The 13,597-nt window shown below is 35.7% G+C and overlaps 2 protein-coding genes across 3 annotated transcripts in view; one reads left to right on the top strand and one right to left on the bottom strand.

Annotated features, from left to right (window-relative positions):
- The window catches only part of LOC125839078 (peroxisomal membrane protein 11C-like), a 485,045-nt gene that overhangs the window by 58,264 nt on the left and 413,184 nt on the right, over positions 1-13,597 (bottom strand). The window lies entirely within an intron of this gene.
- Positions 7,159-13,597, top strand: part of LOC125839081 (actin-depolymerizing factor 10-like) — an 858,671-nt gene continuing 852,232 nt past the window's right edge. Inside the window, exon 1 of the mRNA XM_049518065.1 lies at positions 7,159-7,162. The gene's annotated coding sequence lies outside the window, so the exon portion shown is untranslated. The remainder of the gene's footprint in view (positions 7,163-13,597) is intronic.

Here is a 13,597-nt window from a genome sequence, read left to right as displayed (position 1 = left end):
TTATCTCAACAACTATTTTAAAGAGAATTATATTTCTCCCATAACCAAAACAAATTTGGAATTATCTTAAGAAAAAATATGTTGGAGGTGAAGGAATTCAAGTTGAAAAGAATAAAAGACTCCAAGAAAATCAAAGAATGCTTGGATAGATTGCTTGGTATTGATAACAAGGTCATATTTCTAGGCACTAGATCAGAAAAAGTAAGAGATAAATATAAACACAAGAAGCCGAAGATTGATTCATTGAATAATTTGACTTTAACAAAAAAACAAGAAAGTCATTCTTTAGATGTGATATTAAAGACTCCCTTAATTAAGAGGAAATGGAGTGAATGCCAGAATCCTAGAAAGCAACCACCCCCTAGATATTATTGAATAGACATGTGATAACAGTCGTATGAAAGAAAAGAAGGCAAAGGTTTCCAATTCCATGGGAAGAGACTTCAGTAGATGCAGAACTAGTGAAGGGACTGATGGAAAAGGTAGAGGTAAGAAGAGATAGCGAGTCACGCAAGATATAGATTGCACTGTTTCTCAGCATAATGCAGAAGCTGAAGATTCTGTACCAGCCTTTCTCCTTTTCTATATATGTTAGCTAGTCTTTTGCCATTGAGACGACTTGTTATGTTCCACTAATGGGACTTGCATTTTTTCACATTAGACAGCTTTGTACTCGTGACTTTTAGGTTCTTGTATTGGTTCCATTGTATATAGTTCCAATTAGCAACGCACTTCGTCATTAACCTTTGTTAAATAGTTCATAGGTAATAAAATTTTATAATAATTTGTGACTAAATAATATTAGAAATGGATTTTGTTGTTTTGCTATAAAATTTATCGATTGCTAATTTCCATTTTTAGTCATATCTTATGTGAACAAGACACTTTAGAAGAGCTTGAAGTGGCTTCAACAAAAGGTTGCAAAATAGACAAATTCCCTTTTGAAGAATCTTTATCAGCTTCTGCACTCTGCTAAGACAGTGTAATCTAGATCTTGTCAAACTCGTTCTCCCTTTTCCATCAGTCCCTTTGCTAGCTCTGCTTTAGCTGAAGTCTTTTTCAATAGACTTGGATACCTTTCTTTCTTTTCTTTCTTACAGTGTTATCACATATCTTTTCTATAATATCTGGGGGGTGGGGAGGTTGTGTTTTCAGATTCTAACATTCACTCTATTTCCTCTTAGGGGAGTCTTTAATGTCCCATCCCAAGAATGGCTTTCTGAATTTTTTGCTAAATTCAAATCTTTCAATGAATCAATCTTTAGCTACTTATATTTATATATGTCACTAACCTTTTCTTATCCCACAGTTTGATAAAATAGTTCCCAATTGGGATCGTCATCATAACTTACATCATCTCTCCTACACTTTTTAATTGTAGAACTATCCAAATCTATCTTACTTAAGTTCCTAGTCTTGGAATTTTCTATACATACAAAACATGTCACATAGAGTTAAGAGAAATCCAAGGATTTTATCAAGTTTAAAATACGATAGCTTAAGATATACCCCCATCGGGATGTTTCTCAAGTGATCTTCTCTTCTCATTTTTCTTACGTATTTGATTCTCTAAATTTGAGCTACTTGGCAAGCCCACTAGTTGATGACCATTTTTATCAGTGGGAGAATTAGTAGTTGTTGGAATATATACTATTAACCATATCTTAAGATATAATATTTATTATAGAAAAAATATTTATTCAGTTTTAATAGATCCTATATTCGTTTATGGTGTATGTTTACTTATATAGTAGGTGATTTAGTGTGTAGAGTTTTAGCTTATACACAGAGGATTAAATTGGTTCTTGTAAGTATAAAGTTTTTTGTTCACAATCTAGGATGAAAATTTGACATGCAATCCGTACGATTGTAGCATAAGATTATATGTAATTTTTCTTGATTATGGGAACCATATAGTTCCAACTTCTTGTGCTAGTGCATTTTGTATGTATTGAACAGGACCGAATATAGATAGTTGTTTTAGACTGGCTGGCAAAAACATATTCCCTAAACTATTAAATGTACTTATATTCTTAATCTTGATATAACTATTATGATCTGTAGATATTAATTATCGTTTTGATTTATTAAAAGGTGAGATTCTGAGATGAGTCAATATGTCTGGTAGATTGGATGATAATAATATATGTATAAATGAGCATTGAATTTTGTTATTTAGGATTGTTCAAAATATTATGATCTACTTAATGTATTATATCTCTTATTTCAATAGAATTTACGCACCCACTTAGTACTACTTAAGCTTTTCTTTTGGTAGAGATAAGATATAAATTCAAAGAATACATTGTAAATGTACCTTATGTTAGAAGGAATTATTTCCAGTTTCTAACTACATAAGAGATGAGTATTTAATATATTTGTTTTTAACTCTCCTATCATTGAGTTTGATGAATATTTTATTTCTTGTGGTATATTGATGCGTGTTTTTTTATTAGTATTATCTCTCATGAATTGAATTATATTAATCTGCCTCATAAGGGAAATTATCTTTTAAATTGAATAAAACTTATCTTTACATTAGCGTCTAAGTCATTTATTCTGAATATAATTTCGAGGGTTGGTTAATGAATGGACATAACAGTTCATTGAAAGTGCAGTCACTACCAACATGTGAGTCTTGTTTAGAAGGAAAAATGACTATGAGACCTTTACCTAAAGGAAAAAGAGGTAGTGATAAGTTATAATTAATCTATTATGATTTATGTAATAAATAAGCATTTGGGCAAAAGGTGAATTTGAGTATTCTGAGTTTTCAAGAAGTTTACTCATGATATGATTTTTTTTTTTGATGTTTTGTAAGTCTAAATGTCTTGATAAATTGAAAATAATTAAGACACATGAAAATAACATCATGAAAAGTATATAAAGTCATTGTAATCTGATTGCATTTCTGTCACGACCCAACCCACCGGATCATGCGGGCGCCCACTCTAACACCTAAGTAGGGGAACCCTCATATCCCAATAGTTAAACATGTGAAAAGATTAAAGAAACATAGATAAATATACTAATATGATTTTATAAATAATATCTTTAGACACACTTTTGGTTAAAACTTGTAAAGTAATTTAACAACTCCCATGGATCTAGCCTAAATAGGTACAAGAGCTACTAAGAGTAGCACTGGACAAACAAATAAAAGACATAGCTCCCACCATGCAAAAGGAAAAGTAGAAGCTGCTGGAGATTTTCTTCGTCTTCACCTAATAAAATGTCACCAATCCTGCATCCAGACTATGTCAAAGACATAGCAAGGGTAGTGTCAGTACAAAACACGCGTACTAGTAGGCATCATCTGTAACGACCCTTTCGAAAGGATACTACCACCTAAGCAAGAAAACTACTTAAATACTTGCGACAATTAAAAGAGATTTACTATGGCCATATTGATTGTAGTTTAATAGAGGGATTAGGTTCATAAAGGGAAAAAAAATTAGATAAGGATGTGCATCTTGTACATTTAAACATTTATGTGATGTTTAAAATTGATATGGCACGGAGTTTCAGCTTATGACGGAAAAACCCTCCCAAAAATAATTTAAGCAAATAACCGATGAGCTTTTCATGCATATATTATCTTCACACTTAAGGATGAAATAATATGAATATTACACATTTCGAAGTACCAAAATCAGCCCGTTCATGCTTCACACGAATATTCAAAACAAATAGTAAATTTAGTATATTGCAATACTTGGGCTTACACACCCCAAAAGAACAAAACATATAGCCATACTTAATTTACAACCCATGGTGACATGATCACATTAGTCATCGAAATTTCATGTAAATATACAACAAAAAGATCATGTACAAGTCCCAAGGTTTATACAAAATATAGATGCCTAAATGCAAATGTGATCTTCCTTAAGGCTCTCAAAAATTCCTTCTCCAATGGCCCGCTTCATGCATCCACTCGATCATTCCCCTACGATAGAAACAACTATCGCTAAGCATATAGCTTAGTGGTGCAAAACTATAGTTTCGGAGACATCCGATTCACAAGACCAACTTTCTCAAGTCATGGGCAACATAATTGAACATAATTAATAAATCAAGTAAACAATATATAAGGAGTATCAAGTTCGATCTTTAAAGACCCAAATGTCAAGAACGTTCATAACATCATTTTCCAAGAGATTCAACAACAAGGCTCGCCCAATATGTACATCATGTCTTCACCCCAAGCACAAACAAGTATCAAGAAGGGTCGACGCCCTATATCAAGAAGGGTCAAAGCCCAATAATCAAGAGAACCAAGAACCATATTAAAAATGGCTTTCTAATTCGTACTTAAAATGGACAACATCCATACTTAAGACGAACTAAAAATCCAAAGTCAAGATGGCAAATGATCCGAATCAAGAGGCATGCCAAGAGTGACAAAGTCACAGCCACAAGAAGGACAAGGTCCCAACAAGAGTGCTAGGTGATCAAACAATCCGTACAAGTGGGCGAGTTACACAAGCATCTTTAACGTCTCAAAGGATACCAACACAACAATGCAAAGTGACAAGAGGTAACCAAGGTACCAAGATCCAATTTCAAATATACTAGAGGTTAAAAGAGTGCAAGTACAAGTTTATACACAAACCTCGGTGCTTTAGCAAGGAAACAGTCCAACCAATGTATCAAGGTCCTCAACTTGTTCACGAGTATATACAACCTTTAAAATACAATTAAACAACTTCTTTAATCCCTAGAAGCTCAATAATATTGATGTAAAATAGGATCATCATCACAAGTAAAATTAGCCTGCACAAACACAACAAGGCTCCCAAGACAGTGATTCTGGCCAGCCTAGTACCTCATGTCGCAACTTAGATTTGAAATGGAAAACAGCAAAACTAGACTTTATAACCTTCATGAAAGATGTAGATACATCTCTTAGGGTTGCAAAAAAACAAGAATCACCGAAAAATGTATTTTGTACAACAAGATATAGTCAAAACACCAACAGCTGTTCGTACAGAATTTCAAATTCCAGAATCTGGACAAAACTTGTCCTATGTTGCGTCCCATATTTCGAATCCATAACAGCCGAATCAGAGTTTGACATAAACATAAGAGTTGTAGGTATTGTTTTATTTTTACAATATCCTGAGACATATTCTCAACAAATCTGACACATTAAATAAGTTAAGTTGTGCTCTAAAGGAAATGAGTCATTGAATAAAATTCGTCAGTAATTTAATTTATTTATTAGTATCTGTAATCTTAACATGGTGAAATACATAAGTGTTTAATCGGAAATTTCAAAATATAAATAGAAGAGTGCAATTACGAATTTCTAGTGGAATAATTTGTAATTTATTATGGTAAGAATAATTCAAGTTAATTATTTGGAATTATTTCCATAATAGGAAGCCTCAGTAATTAATTTTGTTGTTCCTATAGTGCCTATATTTAACTAGCACTCAGAATCCTATTTCTAACGAAAAAAAGGAGACTAGCGTGAGTTTTTTTTCTAAAAAGAAAATTGTCATGTATTTTTCTTGTTGAAGAAAATAGATTGTGTTTTGTTCTCCTTTTTGGATTGGGATGAAATCTCTATAAGAAGGGATTCTCCTAACCTAGAAAAAGATTGAAGGTTTCTATTCATACTTTTCCACCCAAGTATTGAGAGTGTTCGGATGTGAATTTGGGATCATTGTCGAAGACTACATAGCTTCTGTCTATCTTTTGGATTCACTTGAAGATCTGTCTAACTTTTGAATTCTCTTGAAGGAAGATCTTTCTAACTTGTGGATTCGCTTGAAGGTATATGCTCATGCTTAAAGAGGTAATTCTTGGATTAAATTTCAGCAAGTTTATATGTTCTAGCATAAACAATTTGGTTATCTATTATTCATGTAAGTGATGTTTGCGTAATCAAAACACAACTTCCAATGCAACTGTCTACGATCGTACAACAGTAAAGTAACCTAACGAAGGGTTGGGATCGAGTCCCAATGGAGTGGTTTTGAGAATTAATAGAAAAATAAAATTAAGTTCTAATTAGTCATAGCTAAAAACATTATCGAATATAAAAATGTTAAATCTAAGGGGTGAAACAAGCATCAATTATCAATAGGGGTTTGTCACAAGTAAATAAAAATCAACGAAAATACAAGGAGTACTAATCAAGGAGAGGGGATTCTTGGGATGTGATAGGAATATGGGATAAACTAAACTATTGGGTACATGCTTTTGATAATAAATCCATTGAATATTTGTGACTAGGCTAGACTATAGTGGGGTAAATTCTCTCTCGAACAACTAATTACCCCGAATAAACTCGATTTCTCTCGAACACCGAGTTGCCGCATGAAGAACAACCTCCGCCTTAGCCCACTCACTCTCTCAAGCTGAGTGTGTGGGAGAAGTACTAGGGTTCACTCTCTCGAGCTGAACCTCATGTCAACCCAATCCCACCGGCCATCAATTTAGTAGTCTTAGTTTTACGACCTCTCTCTCAAGCAAGCTGAAAATACAAAGGTGAAATCGTGTTTGCAACTACAATTTCATTAAGTTCCACCATCGCTACTAAATTAAATCACATCTAAACAACAAATAAATCATCAACAAGTAAGACCCAACAGATAATCTAACCCATATTCACAAAATCACACCCCAAGAATTGGGGTTTTAGCTAGACATGTAAAAGAGATAGAAATTTATACCAATATGAGTTTGCATTCAGATGGATATGAAGATTTAAGTCTCAAAACAAGCCAAGAGTGAAGAATCCACAAGACCCAAGTCCAAAATCTTGGAGTTGAAACCCTTTGAATCTTCAAATTTTTCAAAACCCTCTCCAAACTTAGAACTCAAAATTCTATGTTAAAAATTCTATATTAAAAATCTGATATTAAAAATTTGATATTAAAAATCTCCTATTAAAAATCTCATCTTAAGCTACAACTCTCAACGAGTATTTATAGTTTTTAAAAATCTGTGCTGCAGCGGATCATTCGGCATCGTTAGTCGAGATCGCTAATCAACTCAGCGATCCACCCTTTGGTAGGTTTCATCACCGTCTTGCTCTATCCTTCAGCATCGTCGTGTTTTGGATCATTCGGTGACATAGTACTGCTTCACGGAACTACTAAGCGACATACCGAGTACTCCTTTTCACCGCTGATTAGATTCTTTCTTTCAGGGCTCAGCACAATGGAACAAAAGGCGAGGATAAGACCTTTTGGCGACTCGCTGAACGGGTTCGGCGATTCTCAGATCTTCATTTCTTCGTTCTTTCAACTGCCTTTGTTCCTTTTTGCTAAGTAGTATCTATACTTTCCCTCTAACTCCAAATACCTAAAACTTAAGGGTTTTCATCATATATTGAGACAAAATATGCATTTGAGGACATTAATTTTATCAAAATACACCCCTAAATGAGTCCAATTTGTGGACTCATCAGTAAGCAATAAGAATATGGTACGCTTCCGCTGTGCATATAATTTCCTAATAGTAGTAACATTAGAGCTTCTACTAATTGGGGTTCCCTAATGGTTTGTGTTGACATTGTTTGATGACACTAGCTAAATCTTCCTGTTTGGTTGCAGTTTATGATAAATAATTATTAATGACATCTTATAAGAGGCAGATAGTGCATATGTTCTAGAGGTCCAACTAAACCTAGTATTTTCAATATGAAACACAAATAAACTGAAAAACAACTAAAACTATTAAAAGGTTAAAAAGAATATCTAATTGTGATCACATAATTTCAAATGTACAATGAGATTAGCATTAAGCATCTTAAAGACTTAAAGGTTGAACTTATCTAGTTTAAATCTTAAATCTTAAATCTATCTACGCATGATGTCATAATTTTGAGTTTCAATTTCTAGAAAGCAATCATGAACAAATTATAAGAAGAAACTTCTATAGCCCCACAAAACACTCCATCTTTTGATTTTTTCAAACATCAAAATGATAACTTTCAGTATATTTTGTAGGGTAATATACCTTAGACTGATACACGAATTTTAGAAATAAAATATTATTTTAAAATAATACTCCACTAAATGTGCCTAAAATTTAAGGGCATTTTTTAAAATACAAGATTTACTTAAAGAAATGTGACAAGAAAAACTTTCAAATATTTTAGAATAAGAGAGAATTATACATCGTTATCATATGTTACACCCTTATAATGATTTACATTCACGTGTTTACCTAAAGTTATATGGTTACAGACATAGATATGCATATTGGTGTATTCACATACAAAGCACACAAGTTTTAAAATTAAGATAATAAATATGAAACTTATATCACATCATAAATAAAGCAAAATAAAATTTTGTATGTATGTTTTATGTTGTTAGTACATACACAATTATGCTTTATTAATAGTACAAGGATGCACAAACTATCCAGTGTACATAGCATAGGAAACTGGACAATATAGATCAGAAAAATAATGCAGTTACAATAAAAAAGGGATTCAAAATCTACATTGAATATCAATAAAAATCAAATATGTCGTATATCATCCATTAAAAACATGAGACATAAGTACTTAGTTATGTTTAGCTTTGAAAAAGTAAGAAAAAACATATAACTTACTAAACTGAAAACTAAAACACCATTGTTCTAAGATTGAAAACAATATCTAATTTTGAAGTTTTCCTGAACTTTCTTGAGCTTTGCCAAAATAACATGATGTAGAAAGATCCCACAAAAATCAAGTCATTGGGCCTGTAATAAGTTAACTAGTTGTTGTAAAAATACAAAGGAATGCACGAATTCTCAATGTAAAATAACAAATAACAACCACTTTCCTCTTGCAGATGGGGCAACTGTTCGGGATCTTGTTCCAGTCTTTGGGGCAATCAATGTGGTATATGTGGCCAAGATCGTTTCTTGCAGGATCTTTCCTACCAATATGTTCCTCCTAAGATACAAAAAAACTTTAAGTTAGCAATGAACTTCATCGCTTGTAACGACCTGTTCCCGTTGTTATAGAAAAGCCAATGGGGAAAACATTTGGGCCAAAAAACTTTTAAGTAATTCTAGCCTAGGCAAGACTTGGACAAAATCTGAGTCAGATGAGGTCTAGGTAAATCTAGTAATTAATGGGGGGGGGGGGGGTTAATTATGATTTTGATCACATGACTGGATAACCAAGATGTTAAGGAGCCTGAACAACTTTACGAACTCAAATTGGGGCAAGTAGAACTCTCGAAACTGATCTTGGCGTGAATAGGTAGTTTTAGAATGTCCCGGGAGGAAGGTGTGTTGTGAAATGGGAGCTTAGAACTCAAACTTTGAGCTTCTATCTCTGTACAAGCCACTAGGGCGGGGCCACTGTGAAGGGATGAGGTCCGTCATGGCAGGCCAGTCACGAACTTAAGTCAGGAAAAACCCCAAAATTGTGATTTTCTACAAGACTTTGTTCTTGAGAGCTAGAAGACGACCCATGGCGATTCTTGACAGTTTTCCACGACTTCTAGTGCTAAATGTAAGAAAATTACTCCCTTAATCCATTTTTGGATTCCTTGGACTTATAGTCTGGGGTAACTATCGTTGGGGGAGGGTTTTTGGCCTTAAGTTGATAGTGGGAAAAGCCCTAGTTGAATAATAGGATCTTATGTTTTGTCTTGGATTGATAGTTTGATTATAATCCAGGTAAATTAGGCCTTGTTTAGTGATCCTTGCATTTATTACTTTTGTTTGGACCAAGTACAAGCAGAAATAATATGGAAAGGGAAGGTTCAAGTTTCTTAGGAGGATTCAAGCTTGATTTTAAGGTAGGTAATGGTTTGATTTCCTATTTGTGTGATATATGCCGAATAATTGCTTCATTGTATGCATTTGTGTTTGTGAATAGTGAAATGAAATGATTATGTGCGAAAAATTACATGCCATGAACTATTACTAGACCATGTGACTATATGTATTATTCATTATGGGGTGAGTGTGATTATGGTTTTGATTGTGGTTGTGCTGATTGGATCGAGTGTCATGTTACGACACAGAGTTTGGATGAGGTGTCACGTTCTGACACATATATTGGATGAGGTGTCACGTTCTTACACAAACATTCGATCGGGTGTCACGGTCCGACACACTAACAGTTTGGGTATGGGTTCTATGAGAGAACCACTTGTGATGATTATGTTCATGTCTACTTGTCATTGATATTGGGAAATTGTATGTTGCTCCTGAAATGCTAATTGAACTATGTATTCTGTATATGTGTGTTTACTCTGTTGTAATTTCCACCTTGTATTTCGCTTACTGGAGTAGCTGTGTGATCCTACCAGTACATTATGGTTGTGTACTGATTTTGCACTTGCTCATTCTTTGTTGAGTACAGGGCATCTTCAGGGGCTATTGACATACCTACATTAGGAGATCACTGATCGAGACTGGATTCAAGGGTAAGCCAGTTCTTCCAAGCTGCCATTGGTCCTCTGTTGTTTAGTCCATTCTTTTCCGACTCAGATTCTATAGTTAGATTTATTCGTATGTTTAGTTCTGGGGTTGCAGCCCCTTTCGTTAGACTTGCTGATTGGTAGAGTTTTGTACAATGACTTTCAGGTTCATCAAGGGGTTGACTTCCACAATATTTGTTTAAATTGTTTATTTATAACATTTGGAGTTTATCGCTACTCCATTCCTATCCAACATTTAAACCTGCTTCCGTTTCTTTAAATGTTTAGTTTTTTGTTAAGTAGCTTAGCTGGGTTTTAGTAATGGTTCTCCCACCAAAGAGTTAGTGTGGGTGCCAATCACGACGGGCTGGGTCGTTACAAAATTCTTATCAAAGCTCTAGGTTTGTTGATCTCGTTGTACCAAAATGAGTCTAGTAGAGTCTTACAGAACGGTATGGAGATGTCTTTACTTTTCTTCGAGAGGCTACAGAACTTTAGGAAATCTCTCTGTCCTTTTCTCTCTTCGTGCTATGACATGATTCCAATTGGTATCTGTCGATCCAAATTGGTATCTAATTTTCTTTCACTCTTCTATCTGGAAATGGTTAATACGTAATACAACCACGTCAGGCCCGTAGCCCGTATCAATGGGAAAACTGAGGAGCCCGCACCAAGAGGTCGCGATCGAATCAGGGTAGAGAAAGAAGAAGGGGTAGCGATTGATAAAGGGTAGCACCCTCCTGGAGTAGAGCCCCAATTGAAAATGGTCCTAGGGAAGAGGCCTCTCCAACTCCCCAAAAATAGGTACAAAAGAATGTTGAAATAAAAAAGGGGAGGATGTTAGAGCAGAGGATGAGGTACAGGCTGAAACTGTAGGTATTCCTCGCTTAGACACAGTGTTAGCTTGTAGATCATGACTTTTCTAAAGGGATTGGTTGGCCCTGGAGTCCTTTCCACTGTGCAAGCGACTCAACGCCCAACCAATCCTCCTATTATTGATATTGTTCCCAAGGTTAATGGAGCATTAGGCACTGATGCCTTTTCTGTCCCCTATTGGGTCCTAAGATAACTGGTACTGAGCACGATATGTTGACTAAGTTTCTGAAGCTGAAGCCGCCTGTGTTCCATGGTTCTAAGAGTGAGGACGCTTATGAGTTCATTTCGGATTGCTATGAGAGGCTTCACAATTTAGGTATTGTACATCAGCATTGAGTAGACTTCATGACCTTCCAGCTTCAAGGTGAAGCAAAGCAGTGGTGGAGAGCCTATGTGGAATGTAGATAGAAGGTCTTACCCCTACTCACTTGGACATAGTTCCATGCTTTGTTTTTGGAAAAATATGTGCGTGGGACTTTTAGGGATCGCAAGAAGGTTGAGTTTATGGCTTTGGAATAGGGTGGTATGATTGTAGCTTTTTACGAGGCTAAGTTGCATGTCTTGTCAAGATATGCTACACAGTTGGTAACTACTGAGGAGGAGAGGATTCGTCTATTCGTCAAGGGATTGAACCCCGAATTACATGTGTTATCTGTTCATATGGCTTCTGCAGGAAAAAAGTTTTAACGAGGTGACATACTTTTGAAGAAAGTGAAGGGAGTTCAACATGATGGGCAGGTTAAGGCTTTGGCTAAGAAGCCCAAGAGCACAGGTAACCTGCATGGTTCTTACTCCAGAGGTTCAGGTAGGTCGTCAATTGCAACCAACCATGCACGCTTCTACAGGTTGTTACTCGGGAACTCCACAATAGAACTTTATTCAGGATAGCCAGCGAACTGCACCTTCGGTCGACATCAGGCCATATTTTGATCGCAGTTGTTACAATTGTGGAGTACTTGGGCATATAAGGAGATATTGTCCACATCCGCACATGTTTGAACCCATGTAGTAGTAGAATAGAGTAGTGGTACCCGTGGGCAATAGTAATAATGGCAGATGACGTCCACAAGGTAGGTGAAGAGGTAATCATCGAGGTCATGGAGGCCGGGGAAATGGTAATGCGGGTAGAGGAGCAGTGCAACCATGCAAGGAGGTTGTCCGTCAAGATGAAATGGCTGAGTGTTATGCCTTTCAGGGCTAGACTGAGGCGGAGACATCTGATGCGGTGATCACATGTACTATTCTTGTCTGTTACTAAATGGCTACTGTGTTGCTTTATCCGGGTTCTACTTATTCATATGTATTAGTTCATTTTACGTTGGGATTTTATGTGAATTCTGATGTACTTGATGCCCCATCCATGTTTCAACCCCAATTGGAGAGTCGGTCATAGTCACCTATGTATATCGTGCTTGTCCTGTTCTGCTTATGGGTTATCAGACTGGGCAGATTTGGTTATTCTAGATATAACAGACTTTGATATAATCTTAGGCATGACTTGGTTGTCCCCCTATTATGTGTGCTTAGTTGTAATACTAAGTCTGTGACTCTAAAGATCCCGGGTAGGGAAAAGGTAGAGTGGGAAGGGGTGCACAAGCCTAAGCCATCTAAGGTCATGTCTTTCTTTCGGGCTAGAAAACTTGTGGGGCAGGGGTGTTTGGCATATTTGACTCATATTCGGGATATAGATGTTGAGTATCCCTCTGTTGAGTCTATTCATGTAGTGTCTAAATTTAAGGAAGTGTTTCCTACCAATTTGCTCCTGTCTTGTTTGTTAAGAAGAAGGATGGTAGTATGAGGATGCGCATAGACTATCATTAGTTGAATAGAATCACCATCTCGAATAAGTATCTGTTACCTCTAATAGATGATCTTTTTGACCAGTTGTAGGGTGCATCAATTTTCTCTAAGATTGACATAAGTCCTGGTTACCATAAGCTGAAATTAGGCTTGAGGATGTACCAAAAATGACATTTAGGGACCCATTATGGGCACTATGAGTTTTTAGAAATGTCGTTTGGGTTGACCAATGCGCCTGTAGCCTTGAAGAGTTTGATTAATTGTGTGTTTAGCCATTACTATATTCTTTTTTTATAGTCTTTATTGACAACATTTTCGTTTATTCTATAAGAGCAAAGAAGAGCATGCCAACCATCTTCGTATTGTTTTAGGGGTCCTTGGAAAAACATAAATTATATGCTAATTTTCGAAGTGTGAGTTTGGTTGGGAATTCAGTTGCCTTTTTAGGGAATGTGGTTTCAAGGGAAGGGGTAATGTAGTCCCTAAAAGATCGAAGCATCAAGAACTGGGTCCGGCCTAATTTGTGACTGAAG

This window comes from Solanum verrucosum, unplaced genomic scaffold (assembly GCF_900185275.1).
Source record: "Solanum verrucosum unplaced genomic scaffold, falcon-dt-bn FXZP01000163.1, whole genome shotgun sequence".
NCBI classification, from domain to species: Eukaryota; Viridiplantae; Streptophyta; class Magnoliopsida; order Solanales; family Solanaceae; genus Solanum; species Solanum verrucosum.
The sequence above is the reverse complement of the archived record's forward strand: the minus strand, read 5'-3'. Positions and strand labels throughout refer to the sequence as shown.